The following is a 14,996-nucleotide window of genomic DNA, read 5'->3' as shown; positions in this document are numbered from 1 at the left end:
AGTTGCCTGAAGTCAGTCCTGGGAACCACGCTGACTGAGTCCAAGTACTCGTAAATGCTGAGCCATCTCTCTAACTCTACTTAATTATTTTTGAGACAGGGTCTTGTGTAGCCCTCACGGGCCTCAAACTCATAATGTAGCCGAGGGTGACCTTGAACTTCTGATCCTCCTGTTTCCACCAACCAATTGCTGGAATTACAAGTGTGTACCACCACACCCAGTTTACGTATCGGCGAGGCTCGAACCCAGGGCCTCCTAGGTGCTAGGTGTCTTGGTTAGGGTTTCTATTGTTGTGATTAAACACCACGACCAAGAGCAACTTGGGAAGGAAAGGGTTTATTTCAGCTTATAATTCCACATCCCAGTCCTTCATCAAAGGGAAGCAGGAATCTGGAAGCAGGAACTGAAGCAGAGGCCCAGGCTTACTGGCTCGCCCCAGCTGCTTTCTTACAGCACCCAGGATCACCGGCCAAGGAGGGGCACCTCCCACAGCGAGCTGGACACTCCCACATCAAGGATCAATCGAGGAAATGCACCACATGCCAATCCGGTGGCGTTTTCTCAATTGAGGTTCCTTCTTCTAAAAAGCCTCTGGCTTGTGTCAAGTTGACATAAACTGGCCAGCATACCAGGTGAGCACTCGACCAGCTGGGCTTCCTCCCTGTGCCTGGGTTTTATAGCACACTATGGTGAGATCAAGGTGCTAGGCCTGAGAACAGGGAGACACAGAGAAAAGATGTGTACACTCTTACGTAGGGTAAAATGTGTTTGTGTTGACTTTGTAGGTTTCTGTAAAAGTACTTAAAAAAAAAAAAACCTCAAAGTAGAGGTTGTTCTAGACCTGGACAGTCGTCTCTCCTACAGAATGAGCTAGCTGGTCCAGAGGAGAGTTCTAGGGCAGCCAGAGAGAATCAAGACTCAGGTGTTAGAGCTGACTAGGGCTGAGGCGAGACCAGAGGGAAGGCAATGAGACTCCAACATAGAAACTAGAGAGGGAACGGTGGTGAGGACCTGTGGGCCTCGCCTCAGGAGGCTGAGGCAGAAAGAGTTCCAGACAAACCAGGCATACCCGCTCCCCCAAAGCAAGTAAGAAGAGTTTGGACAGTATGGTTGGAGTGGGGGTTGATGGGGCGATCAGAGCATGTGGTTTCAGTCTAAGACAAAACTTCTCTAAGTGCGCTGCCTCAAGCTGTCTCCCACGGGGTGCTGGGATATGGCCAGTACAACACAGTTTGCGGGGACACTCAGGACCCGGCACACACACACCCCAAAATTAAGTGGCTATGACTAAAGGAGACAACCCCTGCTATCAAGGCCAGCGTAAGTCTCTTCCCTGCCCTCCAAATCCCCTGGCATATGCTAAGTGCATCTCCCAGCCCTCAGCCTCAGTCGGGCATGCTCAGATGTAAGCGCAGGAGCTCCGGAAACGACAAAGCCCTGTGGGTTCCTACTGCTCCATCCTACCACCGCCCCCCTCCAGGCCTGCCGTTGGCTAGGCAGCCTCATAGTGCATTTCTGTGAAGTTCGATGCTTTTGTTTTGTTTTATTACAGTTAGAATTAAATAACTGAAGATGGATCCAGTGGGCTGAGGGAAAACAGAACCTTAATCAAAGGAAATGACAGAGCAGGTCTGGTTGTAGAGAGGCAGGATGTACGGCAGCCCCCAGCAAGGCCCAGTGATGGCATCCCCACTTCCCCAGCTTCCTTCCCACCATGTGCCCTCCAGGGTGTTCCCCTGGGGACAGACAATAGGCCCAGGGGAGGGTAGGTGGGAGTGGGCTGGGTCAGGGCCAGGTTCTGGGGGCGAGCCACCCTGGGGCTCAGGGGAGGTCAAGCCAGAATTCCACCACCACCCCTGCAAACAGCAGAACTACAGGGGACTGTACCATGAGTTTCCGGTTCCCCTCCCTTACTCTGAGATGTGAAGGGCCACTAAGTCTGCTGAAAGGGTTTCTGAGTTACAGCTTGGGTCCCAAGGTCTTTTAGCCAAGACTCGTGTGACATCAGAGCAGGTTATGTGATGAAGGGAGTAATTAATGTAATCTTGGGACCAGGAGCTGTCCCCAATAACCTGAGTGGGGTATGGAGGGTAACAGTGCCCTGGGAATACAATCGGGAGAAACAAGGTGCGGGTCCGCGTGCTCAGGGACTGAGCTGGGGTCGGTCAGAGGTCCAGCAGACAGCAACTGGCTAAGGAGGCCCCTGCCTCACTTCCAGTCTCCTTGTACCCCAGTCACCGTTCAGTTCACGGCGTTCCCAACTACAGCTTCTCTGTCATCGTCGTCCCTACCTTCTCTACTAAGAGCTCTGTGTCCCTTCTGTGCTCCTTCAGCTCCAGCCTCAGCAGCACTTCCTCGGGGGACATCTTCCCTGATCCTCTCAGACCTCCCTGGGCTCCTCAATGAAGCACTTGTGGCAAGAAGCATTTCCACGGGGTACCACGGACCACGTCAGCCCGCTACATCTGGAGCTACGCCTCCTGCCTGCACAGGTCCCACAAGACAGACCACAGAGCACATTGAATGAAGTGCTTTTGCAACTGACAGATGGGGAACAAGGGAGGGAGGAAACCCGGGGTGGATGGTGTCCCCGTGTCCTGTTGCTCGGGGAAAATGCCAGGATGGGTAGCGTCTCGTCCGCACGTGCCTCACTTGCATGGCGGCTGAGGGACCCGCAAAGCGGTCTGCCTGGGTGGCAGTTATTTTCAGGGTGCCTTTGCCCACAGATACTCTGCTGCTGTCTAGATATCTGTGCCTGTCTATGTCCCTATCCAGATCTGTCCTACAGCCATTCCCGCATCTCCCTCCAGACTTCTCTAACTGAGGCTATTTCTAGTTCTACTTTTACATCAGGACCTCTCCGTGTCTACGGCTTTCCCCTCTATCTGAATCTCTCTCAGAGCCAGGACAGCGGCTAGAAGTGGATTTGGATGTGAAACTTGGAACACAGAAGAACAGTCTACACTAGCCCCCTGGATGGGGTGAACTTCTCAGCTTAGCTTGCAGATTCCTCCAACCCAATTAACTGGGCGAACCTATAAGGCTCAAAAAAGGATTGAGGCCGGACAGTAGTGGTGCACACCTTTAATCCTAGCAATCAGGAGATAGACGTAGGCAGATCTCTAAGTTTGAGGCCAGTTCCAGGAGTGAGTTCCAGGTATATACAGAAAACTCCTGCCTTGACAAAAGAAGGAAGAGAGAGAGGAGGAGGAAGAGGAGGAGGGGCGGAAGGAAGGAAGGAAGAAGGAAGGAAGGATTGAAAATTCAGCCCTGAAAAATAAATAAAATTTGCTAGCTTTGATAGTGATATGATAATGCAAGGAAACAGTCTAAGTCTTTAAAGATGCATACTACAGCATTGAAGGGTGCCATGTCACACCTGTACTGTGTTTGGAATACTTTGAAATAATAAATGAAGCTGAGGGGTTGGGGATTTAGCTCAGTGGTAGAGTGCTTGCCTAGCAAGCACAAGGCCCTGGGTTCGGTTCTCAGCTCCAGAAAGTTAAAAAAATAAATAAATGAAGCTTGAAAAAAAAAAAAAAGAAAAAGAAAATTCAGCCCTGTCCCGATCTAGGACACTCCCCCATGTCCCCACCCCTAACACTGGTACTTAGCTGCCTCTGATACAAGGGTTGAGGTTAGGGGAGAAATCCTCAGGGAATGGAGCCACTGACTAATCCCTGGCTTTGCTTGGCTTCAATAGTAGCTCTGGAACTTTCACCAGAAGCACTGAAATCAGGGTGGCAAGCCACTCAGCTCTTGAAGGAACATGACTCCCGCCTTGGAGACGGTGAGGTAGAAGGGGAAAGATGGCCTTTGGCTTCAGGTCAGGACAGTTTGGATCCTGGATCAGTTATGTATGAGCTGCATGGGCCCTGCCAACCTGTCCAACCCCTGGGCTATGACCCACTGTCTGCTCATGGAGAGGTCTGACCATGGCAGCCTGTTGCTGGAAGGATTAAACGAGATCATTCCTGTGAAACGTCCCCTATGTAGATGTACATTAGCTCTCTCTTAGTCCAGCTCAGGGTTTCTGCAACCTGTCATGTTCCCAGTGCAAGACAACGCGTCGCCCTCCTGAACCTTACGCACCGAACTGGCAGGAAGCCCTGATCAATCCCCAGGTCTGTAATAGCCTTGGGACAGCAGTTCCCAAACATGGGTCCCAGGAGGTGATGTCATACGAACGCTAAGACATGGAGGAGACAAGTGTTACATGGGAGTCACATTGCAAGCTGGGACTTCTGCTCAAAGTCACAGAGACCTGGTTCCCTGACTTGCTACTGCAGGCCCTTCCCCATCCCCCTCTTCCTTCCTGTCCCTCTATCTCCATGTCAATAATTGTGATCAGTATTGTTCTACACTCCTGCCCTGAGCCAGGCCTGGAAATGAGTGCTCTCTCTTCCCTAAAATCAGGCCCAGGTACCTTCCTCAGGAGGCTAGACATCCCAAGACCAAGTGACTATCTGTCCAAACAACCGACTCTGGCCGTTGCCATAGGCACAGAGCCAGCACCACGTGCTACCCCTTGGGACCTCTGCCCCTCCCACAGTTGGGTGATTGATGCTCACTTGTCTCTGTTCTCCCAGCCACCACTGATCCTGCTGCCAGAACTCCTGAGTCCGGGCTAGCTTCTGCTGTCAGCTTCTACCACCAAGCCAGAACGGGACTGAGCGGGCTGGCCCCTAAAACAAATGACACCCTAGAAGTCATCCTCGCAGGCAAGGGTTCCCAGTGTCACAGTGTCCCCAGGTGGAGCCAGAGGTGATCACTCATTTCTCACTGGTTCTGACTCCTCAGCAGGAGACTCCAAAGACTGGACACTACCAGACATGCTGGAAAGCTATGACACCAGTGTTCAGCCTCTCCTAGAACATCAGGAGGAGGTCAGGAGCCATCAGGAGAAACACTGAGGCCTAGTAGACACAGCTGCCTATGTTTACCCTTTCACCCAAAATCCTACTAACAGGAAAGCAGGTGCATTTTTTGACAACATAAACTCAAAAAGTAGGAGAGTATAAAAGGAAATAATTATAGGCAGGTTTCCACCAAGTCTGGGAGACAGCAAGCAGATGGAGACGCAGGCTTGAAGTGTTCGGGAAGAAGGCTCCTCATGAGCAGAAAGCCCGAGGCGCCCAGAGCCTGGGGGCAGCAAGGAAAGCTGAGTTTACAGCTGAGAAGAGGATTTGGGTAGAAGATTACACACAAGCCTTCTCCAGGCAGCTGCTAGAGTTCGGTTCTGGAACGTTCCCCAAAAGGCCCATGTGTTGAAGGCTCAATCATCAGTCCATAGAGCTGTTGGAAAGAGGAGTGTGGAACCTTCAAGAGGGTGGGGCCTACTGGGAGGAAGTTGTGTCTTTGGGCTATGCCCTTGAAGAGGACTGTGAAACCCCGAAGTGAATGGTCCAACCTGTCCCCTTCCATGACGCGCTTCCTCATCGCAGGCCTAGGGCAGCATGGCTGTGAACAAAACCCTGTGAACCATTAGCTCACATGAACCTTCCCTCGGAAGGTGCTTGTGTCTGGCGTTCAGGGCAGAGATTGGTTCCAGGATCTTTTTCAAAGACAAAAGTCCTAATGCTTTTATATGGAATAGCACAGACTCTGTATAATCTATCCACATCCTCTTGTAGACTTAGGTCTCCTGTACATTATTTTTAATATGTGATACAATGAGAATGCTGTATAATTAACTGCTATACTCTATCACCCAGGGAATAATAATGAAGAGAAAGTCTGTGCTTATTCAGGAGACAGACAGCATTTTTTATATACACAGAAATTCCCAGCAAAATGTTCTCCCACCGGCATTTTCCTAGGGGCCTGTGGGAAGTAACCAATATGATCGAAATACAATAGATGAAAGTCTCAGACTTAATAAGAATATTAAGTAACAATAATAAAATTGTTTTTAAAAGAAAGAAAAAAATACTGAGTGTTCCAACAGAACTGCAAACCAAGGAAGACGTGATGGGGCTGAGGAGGGCAGGAATTCACAGAGCAGTAAACACGTCTCTAGACGGCAGTGGCGCACAGGCCTGTGGTACCAGACAGTCTGGAGCAGCGGGGACAGGGACAGGGATAAAGGAAACACACGTTCGCTAACACTGTCAAGAAGACCAACAGCCGTTTGCCAGAGCTTCAGGAACAGCTGGAGAAAAGGCCAGGCAAGGTTCCCAGAACACCAAGCAAGTGTTTGAATGAGGCCATTGCTAGCTCCGGGATAAACAAAGGAAGAGAGGAGACAGAACCCATGCACAGGACTTATTCTGTCATAAACAATACAGTCATCTACTGCATAAGGATGTTTCCATCAAGAGGGACAGCGCACATGATGGCCTGATAAGATTATAATGGAGCTGAAAACTTCCTATAGCCTAGCAATATCATAGTCATTGTAAGGGGCAACCATAATGCATTATTTATGTGCATGTAGGGATGCTTTATAAAAAATATGTATTTTGTTCTTATTTATATGTATATAGGGAGTGGGAGGTGCCTGTGGAGGCCAGAAGAGGACTTTAGATCCCTGGAGCTGGAGTTACAGGCAGTTGTGAGAAACTCACTGTGGGTTCTGGGAACCAAACTCAGGGCCTCTGTAAGAGAGCAAGTGCTCTTAACCACCAAGCCATCTCTCCAGGCCCCAGGATGTTCTTTTAATTAAACTTCTTGTCCTATCAGGATTAAAGCAATACACTTACAACTATGATTATGAAAAATGCCTCATACTTAATGGCTTTGATACTGTGTATTTTTCAATACTGTACTTTTTTTTAAAGATTTATTTATTTATTATGTATACAGAACAGGGTGCCAGATCTTATTACAGATGGTTGTGAGCTGCCGTGTGGTTGCTGGGAATTGAACTCAGGACCTCTGGAAGAGCAGTCGGTGCTCTTAACCTCTAAGCCATCTCTCCAGCCCTCAATACTGTACTTTTTATTTTGATTTTAGAATATAATCCTTCTACTTACATTGCAAAAATAGTTTATGGGGGCTGGGGTGTGGCTTTTAGGTTGAACATTTGCCTGGCATGCATCAGGCTCTGGGTTCAACTTTCAACTCTGAAAAACCAGCAACATGGGTTTACTATAAAAACGTGCTGTTTCTGCTGGCCGGAGTCTCTTACATCCTGTGTTTATGGTGGCCTTGGGTCACATCAGGAAATTAGGTCGTGGGGTCCAGGGGATGGCTCAGTGGGCATAGCACCTGTCACTCAGGTCTGATGACCTGAGTTTGATCCCCAGAATCTGGAGAAAACCAATCCCACAAAGTTGTCGTGGCCCCCACATATGGGCTGTGACACACACACACATCTGTGTACACACATCACACACATACACAGTAACAAATAAAACAATAATAAAATTAATTTGAAAACCAAAGGAAAAGAAGGAAATTCGGTCAAGTGATCACCTGAACCACCTCGGTTGATGTCATACACACTATGACTTTTGTACCATGGCAAAAATCACCCAAGAAAGTCTTTCTTACGTATTTCGTAGACTGTCTCCATCAGTGAGCAACACCTGACTGTACCTACAAAAAAAAAAAATAGTCCAATGAATCCCTCCCATCCTTGTTTCAAATCCAGCCTCTCTTCCCTGAGAGGCAACAAACTGAATGGGCTGGTTTCCTTGATGACTGAACACATGATTCTACATGTAGACCACATGTGCCCATACACACGGGCAACTCTGCCTGCCTTGGTTCTTTGCTCAAATGTGGCATTACCAGCTGGGTGTTCCCTGAGCATCTAGCATAACATTCATATCATGAACAACACACACACACACACACACACACACACACACGCACGCACGCACGCATGCACGCACGCACGCACGCACGCACATACCCTACTAAGAGCCTAAGACACACTACGCTAACTCATCTCGTTTCCTGTACTCCGTATGTCTTATTCTGTATGGACACATGAGGAGAGGCTTCATTGCTTCTCTTGCTGCAGGGCATTCGCTCACCTTGGGGTGGACATTTAGCCAATTTCCACCCTTTTTCTATTGCAAAAACCATCTGCAAGGGGAGGTCACTTTGTTAAGTGTGTGATTTCTGGGAGGTGGAACACAAAAGAGTAAAGATCCACTGTTGTCAGGAGAAGCCTTCTAACATCACCAAATGAAGGACAAGCATGCCCATGCTACTTTGATAACTAGGATACTGCTGGCTACCTGGGGGACCCCTCCTGACCTCTACCCCATTAGAATATGCTTCCAAGTCCCTTTGGAGATTCCAGGCCCTGTTCCCATCCTGGCTGCATTCTCTTCAACTCTTCAATACCGGTTGTGCATCTACAGCCAGACACTGGGAGGTTGGGGCCTCAGAGAAAAATGGCACTTCTTAGATAAAATGTTTCATTTATCCTTCCTAATAGTTAAACCCAAATGTGGACTTAGTTCTCCTGGACTTTTTAGAAGAGATTCATTGCTGCTCTCTCAGGTGGTCCCAGTGCCACCAAGAACAGGGAACATGGTCAGGGCAGGGCTGCAATGACCTGGGGTGGGAATTTGCATGAGGAGAAAGCCCTAAAACCTCCTCATGCCTTCTGGATAGAGTGCAGCTGGATCAGGTCCCCCATGTGTTAAATTAAGACACTCCCACAGAAAAATCCAAACTAGGAGCCTGAGATACTTAATCTTGTAAACTTTATTAGATTAACAAATACCCTCGAGAGTAGTAAGGTGTTTTACCTCTGCAAGGAAAAGAAGTAACTAATGCATAGTTCAAGGCTGATCAGGCTTCTTAAGACACTGTCTCAAAAAAATAAAACAAACCACCACTGGCAGAAAGAAAAAGAAGTCTGGGAATCCCCACCCCCACTACCCTCCCCCTCACTCCCTGCCACACACACTCCTCTCCCACTTCCTCTCTGCCCTGAAGAGTTACATCCCTCTAAGACTGTGACCCAACTTAAACGTTCCTCCTTTACCTGGCTCCAACCTCATGCTCAAAGGATGCCTTCCCCTCTTCCCCCTCAGCCAGCACCGTCCAGAGCTTCTCAAGAACAGTACCGCCTGGATGCCCAAACATCCCTAGTTAGCTGCCTTTCCCTGCTCCCACCTTTCAGTAATGCTCCCCCAAGATTCCTGCAGACTGCATACTTCTGTTTCCCCATGGGGCACTGCCTCACACTAGAGGGGTTCAGTTCCACAGGATGCACAAGAAGACCTGATACTGCAATATGGAATGGGGAGTGGAGCAGGTCAGAAGTGAGTCCTGTTCTGGCTTTGTGTCCTCACCCCTGTGTCCCCCTTCCATGTCCTTCTCAGGCGGTGTGGCTCCCAGAACCTTGCACGTATCCAAAATACATTTGTTGAATTGTGTGGAATAGAGAGCATCAACTGCTTTTCCTCTGCTTGCTGAAGACCGTTCATTGTTCCTGTGGATTTAGCTAATGCTCTTTCATGCCTCGTTTGAATCTTCAGTTGGGCCTCAGCCCAGAGAGTCAGTGCCCGTAGGAGGTGGCACAGAGCCCTCCCACAAAAATTACAGTCATCTTAGGAAAAAAAATCACAGTCCTTACCCAAACTGCTGGATTCAGGGCCGGCATGGATAATTTACATACATTTAGAGGACGAACTCAAAAACTGCTAAACCCAAGCCAGGGAAAAAGAAATAAGTACAATCGGCTGCAATTGTATTTCAACTCAACACGAAGGCCAAGTCGGGGAAGTGGCATTCTCTGTTCCCCACTCGTCATGCAGTTCCACCAGTGTTCTCATAGGCTGGTGGACTCAGGTCTGAGAAGACGACAGCCCAGCCAGCTGCCCCACCGCGTGCTGCTAACCCAGCCTGTGTGAGGCAGAGGTGTGGACAGCTGCCACCAAGCCCTGTTAGAGCAGCCCACCCGGCGGGGTGCACTTGGTTTCGTAGCGAGGGTGGAGTGAGAAGACAAAGCTAGGATGGCAAGCTGGGTTGACACCGAGGTTATCACGGAACTGAGGTGAGGGTTAAGAGCCTGGTATAGAGGTTTATACCTGTAAGCCCGACAAAGGGTCTTGTGCAGGAGGATTGCAGTTGGTTTGAGGCCAGCCTGGGCTACAGAGTGAGACCCTGTCTCAAAAAAAAACAAAATGTTAAAAGAAAGAAAAAGAAAATCAAATTAGGATTGGTGTCAGGGATGTGGTTACAGTGTAGGGTTGGAATCACAGCCAGGTTAGAGAGGTTCTTGATAACAGAAACACTGCTGTTCTTTTTAGGTTTTCCTTTGTCCCTTTTGGCCCCTGCCCCAAGGCTAGGCTCAACACAAGAGGCATAAGCAAGCTGAGGTAAAGGGCGACACTCAACACTTAGGCTTGAGAGTATCCTTATGGACACCATCTTCTCCAGTTTCCCCGGGGCCTGAAGCTGTCATCGAGAGTCCCCAACCTCAGTGAAGGGCCTGCACCTGACACCCAGAGCTAGGCTCTCTGCACTGTAGACAACTGATGAAGCATCCCCAGCAGCCGTGGTCAATGGCTCCGGGGAGAAGTGGCAGCCACAGCTGTTTGAGAGGGAGAGGCGGATGCCAGCCCCCAGGGGACAGCATCTGTACACATCAGCAGAGGGGCAGCTGTGGACCAACAGTGATGGCAGCATGAAGACTGTACCTCTGACCCAAGCTGCTCCTGGGATGGCATCCGGTCAGCCACAGGCCTGGAGAGGAAGGAGAGAGAGAGAGGGAAGGAGAAGCAGAACACAGCAGAAGAGATTTCCACCTTCCACCAGGTTGGTGAAAATCACCCCAGGGTAAGCTAGGAAGGTAAGAGGCTAGCCCACACACGCTAGTCCTCTGTCAGGTCCAAAGGCAACTCCAATTTCCCAAACTCCAAAAGGCACTCCATATATCCAGAATTGATCTCAAACCAGACTATAAGATTTCTGGTGGCTCAATAAAATCCAGCATTCCTCAGGAACTTGTGAAACTGGTTCCCATCTGCCAAAAAGAGGCATTTCCCTTACCTCTGACAGAAGGGGCATATGGCTACTTGGAGCACCTATCAGCATATCAAAGCTCATGCTGGCCTACAGGCTCCCTCAGTATCAAAAGTATCTGTTATACATTTCAAAGCCTCCACACCAGTCTCCTGGCGTGAGTCTCCCTGAGCCACTCACCCTCCTTATAATCCACTACACTCCAGCACTGACTCCCTCTTATTCTTTCTCTATCTCTATCTCTTGCTACCTCGCTATCTCCACTGTTCCTTCCACTCTCCCGCTTCCCTAGCCCTCGAATGCATCCTCCAGTCTTTAACCAGCTATGGAACCATGAGACAAAACAGAAAAGGGCTGGAGCTGCCCTGGAAACAGCACAGCATCCCCTTCCAGCCACAGTAACTAGAGCCCAACACACAGAAGTCCAGGATGGCCCCAAGATGGAGGAGGAGTCCAGAACAGCAACTTTGGGTCATGCAGGAAAGAGACCTACCAGGGATAATTCATTCTCTGAAGCCTTGAAACCAGAAGTCAGAGCAGAAAGCAGCTTCAAGAGAAGCAATCCTCAGGGAACTAAGTACCTCCGAGGCCACATTCCAGCTTTCTTAACTGTAATTTATGTAAAACGAAATAAAATCTCAGCCGGGCAGTGGTGGTGAACGCCTTAAATCCCAGCATTTGGAAGGCAGAGGCAGGTGCATCTCTTGTGAGTTCGAGGCCAGCCTGGTCTTCAGAGCAAGTTCCAGGACAGCCAGGGCTGCACAGAGAAACCCTGTCTCGAAACACCAAAATAAATAAATATAAATAAATAAATAAACTCTCGGAGTGTAGTGTTGACTTCTATTTGAAATTCCACAGCCCACAGACCAGTCTGAGAGCAAAGTGGACCTGTTAATATCAACTGCATTAGAGACCCCGGTATCCAGGTTTGTGGGGCCCCTCATACCCTCTCTCGACAGGGCCAGGTGAGTGCCCTGACCTCCGCTCCTTTCTAGCTTCAGGTCCCCAGGTGATGGCTGAAAGTCACGACCCACGTGCCTGCCCTGTCTCTCCTTCTTCCTCCCCTCCCTGAAAGTCCTAAAGCCAGACCTTCAGTCCAATCCATGGAAGAAGGCACAGACTGTTCCCTAAGGATGCTCAGGGCAAAAGGAAAGCTGAAGAGCGTTTGCTGGTAACTGGACAAGAAAGCATTGCTGCATTACTGCATTACTGCATTACTGCACAGTGTCCAACAGGGCAGCACTAGCTGCAAACAGCTGCCTAAATAGAAATTTTAATGAGTTGACATTAGATAAGAGTTTACAATTCAGTCCCTTCGTCACACTAGCCATAGGTATTTCCTTGTGTAAGAGCCACACGAGAGCTGGGAGATGGACCCGTCAGTAAGGCGCTTGCTGCACACACATGAGGCTCTGGGGATCTCCAGCACCCGTTTAAAAAGCTGAGCATGGTGGGATGCACCTGTAATCCTGGTGCTGGGAAAACTGTGCCCCTCAGAGAGCCAGCCCTTCAGTGAGACACTCTGACTCAGAAAATAAGGTGGAGAGAAATAGAAGAAAATACCGGGTGTTGCCCTGTGGCCTCCACACGGTGTGGACACACATGCACAAATGCATACACTACACACACACACACACACACACACACACACACACACACACACACACACACTTGCTTCCATGTGCAGAACACACAGCAACTGGATGGTATAAGATACTGAAAGGATATTTCCTTTATCATAGAAAGCACTACTCCAGTTCCAGGGATCCTCATTCTCTCTTCTGTCCTCTCTGGGCACCAGGCATGCACAAGGATATAGGCAGGAAAAGCCACTCATAAACATAAAATAAAAATAAAAGAATTTTAAAAGAGAAACTGTAGGTAGAGACAAGAGTCTACTTACATGCCTGGGTAAGGACTTATTTATTTATTTATATTTATTTTGGTGTCTGTTGGGTGTGAGTGCACATGTGTGCACATACGTGTGGAGACCAGAGGTTGACTTTCCATGTCTTCTTTGATCATTATTTATCTTTATTTGAGACAGAGTAGAAACTTAATCTGATTACGGTGCTCAGAAGAGGGCCTTTGGGAGTGTCTGGGGTCAGATAAGGTCATAAGAGCAGAGTCCCATGATTGGTTGCCCTCCAGTGGATTTTTATAAAAAGAAATCACAATATGCTCTCTCTCTCTCTCTCTCTCTCTCTCTCTCTCTCTCTCTCTCTCTCTCTCTCTCTCTCTCTCACTCTCGCTCTCACTCACTCGCGCGCGCGCTCATGTGTGTGTGTGTGTGTGTGTGTGTGTGTGTGTGTGCCTGTGCACCACATGATACCAATGGTAGTTGGATGTGAAACACACCCCATAGGCTCATACATTTGAAGGCTTGGTTCTCAGATGCTGATACTATGTACCATACACGTACACATATACATGCATGCACACACACAGGTGCACACCTTCTGTACACTTGGGGTTAGCCCATTTCTCTTTAGAGCAAATGTTGTACCATTGAGCTGCACCCTCAGCTCTCTTAGCACAAACTCTCAGCGGTTCCTCAAGCTGGCCTTGAACTCACTTTGTAGCCCAGGCAGGCCCTGACATTGCTAACCTCTGGAGTATCTGGAATTACAGACCTACGTCACCAGGCCTAGCTGGAATTGTCCTATTCCTTAAGCAAGGTTGAGACCAACATCAAAATGGCCTCACAGGGCTGGGGGCATGCCAGGCAAGTGTGAGCCCCGGGGTTCATCACCAACACACAAGTACAGCTCCTGAAATCGCTGTTGCCTGGACGGCCATGAAGATGCAGCTGTCTTCGCCTGAGGAATGCCTGGAGCATGCTTTTCCACTCATTCTTTCCTTTGGGCTTCTGCATGAGAGATGTATGACATAGACCTAGGCGGGAAGACTTCTGGTAAGTACAGGATTCTACATGCCAGGAACAAGGAGAGGAGAGGAAACAGGCTGGGAATGTTGAGGGAGGCATTCTCTCGGAAGTGTTCCAGAGAAAATTGACAGAATGAAACAATAAAAAATGCAGTGACTGATGATCCAGTGGGAAATTATAAATCGGAGCCTCCAGAGGTCCTGCAAAAGAGTTAAGAATTGAAAACACCCTTCGAGTACCTACCTGGTTTTGTCTGTCTTCCTCAGACACCCCAGGTTAGATAGTGCGGGTAGGGTCAGTGGCTTCTACCATTCGCTTACACCTGCCTCTTTGTGAAGGAAGGAGAAAGGGAAAGAAGGGAGGGAGGGAAAAAGGAGCGAGGGAAGGAGCTGAGGGGGCTTTGGCTCACAGTTCTTCCTTTTTAAAAAACTTGCTTTTGTTAGTGTGTGTGTGTGTGTGTGTGTGTGTGTGTGTGTGTGTGTGTGTGTCTCATGTGAAGGCCAGGACGCAACTTTGTGGAATCAGTTCTCTCCTTCCACCTTTACACGGGTCCCAGGAATTGGACTCGGGTATCAGGCAAGGCAAGCTCCTTTACCCACTGAGCCACCCGGCCAGCCCTGACTCTCATTTTCAACATCTGACAAATAAGGCTCCTGGTGTCAGGTACAAGGTATCCAGGGGTCCAGACGGGGGACCAGGTAGGTTCAAAAGGACCCAGTGTGGAGATCCAGCATTGCACCATGCTACAAACTCCAGAGCTCTCTGCTCCCTTCCCCGTGAACATTTGCCTCAGTTCGGCAGAATCATCTGTTTAAAATGAAATTACGGAGGCAGGAGAGCCCTGAAAGCAAAAACCCTCTCTGGGTACAGGTTATTACCACTGTCTTTATTAGTACTTGAAAGTGCTTTGCAGACACGAGATTGACAAAGGCAATGTAGTAATAGATTGTCCAGGAACTTCTTGGGTTCTTATGCCCAACTTGATACTCTAATGGCTGCGGAAAGAGGGGTGGGAGGGGGCAGGCAGGCAGGAGGCAGCGACAGTCCTCGTCCCTTCAAGGTGGTGACAGAGAAAAGGGGTGACTCACTGATCTCTCTCTAGTTGAGAGGTGGTGGCTCAGAGACTAGCTGAGTATATCAGGTCAGGCAAGACACCACCGTTACTGAGAACAGGGTG

The sequence above is a fragment of the Peromyscus eremicus genome, chromosome 15 (assembly GCF_949786415.1).
Source record: "Peromyscus eremicus chromosome 15, PerEre_H2_v1, whole genome shotgun sequence".
Classification (NCBI taxonomy): domain Eukaryota; kingdom Metazoa; phylum Chordata; class Mammalia; order Rodentia; family Cricetidae; genus Peromyscus; species Peromyscus eremicus.
Note: the sequence above shows the minus strand (reverse complement) of the source record.